Here is a 1,046-nt window from a genome sequence, read left to right on the forward strand (position 1 = left end):
CTGTGCTAATGCTCTGGGATGTTGCTGTGGGATACACCTGATGAGAAGACACATGGGACACAGGGTCTTGTGCCATCTGTACTGGCAGTGGTACTTGAGAGGGAACATGAGGATTTACTTGATATACATGCGGCCCAGCTGCAGGTGGGTGGCTAGAGGTGACATTAGACGACAACACTGAATTTAAATGCTCTGAAACTGGTATGGCTGAACTTAGAGGTGGCATATAAGCTGCTGAAGTTGAAGGTAATGGGCTAGGAGATTCAGGCATTTGTGGCAGGCAAAAACTAGGCTGTATGTGGCGGTGGTTCAGGGGAGCATCCAGTGTGGTGTGCACATTTAAACACAGGAACCGGCAGTCTGTTCTTGGCAATTTATTTGAGGTTACGAAGATGAGCAGAGTGAAACAAAGGGTGGTGGATGATTTCCTACACAAAATAAACATAAATAGAAGATAACTCATAAAACATAAATTTCCATCTTCAAACAGATGATAACAATAAATCAAGGTCCATGAACTTAACTTACTTCACATTTATGCATCCACAATTTACAATAATAGAACAGGAGGGTACTTCAGGCGGCTTTCTTTGTCTGGTGGTTTTGGAGGGAAGGAGAGAGAGGAGGGGCTGAGGTTCGAGGCGGGCTTATATCACCTCAGGAGGTGGGCGGTTCCAACAGGGTGGAGTCGAGTCTCTTGTGATTTTTAACAGTACCTAGAGTACAACTTTTAGGAAAGATGTTCAGCATTGTGTTCAAGAGAAAACAGGAAAAACGATAAGTTTCCAGGAAAAAAAACATTTATATTTATTTTGATGACAAAGATTTGTGTTTGTTCTGTCAGTTGATCTTGAGTCTGGGGAAATTTCACATCCATAAAAACAAATGGGCCAAATCTAAACCAAACATTGTCCTCTTTGGACAAGAACTGCACCGCTGTGCTGCCACAGTCAGGGACACACTCAGGTTAACTCATATCACAGCGGTGCCTGGACAGCGTGACGTGTGTGGTTGTGCTGCTGCCGTGGTCCTGCCAGATGCCTCCT

This window comes from Epinephelus moara, chromosome 22 (assembly GCF_006386435.1).
Source record: "Epinephelus moara isolate mb chromosome 22, YSFRI_EMoa_1.0, whole genome shotgun sequence".
NCBI lineage: Eukaryota > Metazoa > Chordata > Actinopteri > Perciformes > Serranidae > Epinephelus > Epinephelus moara.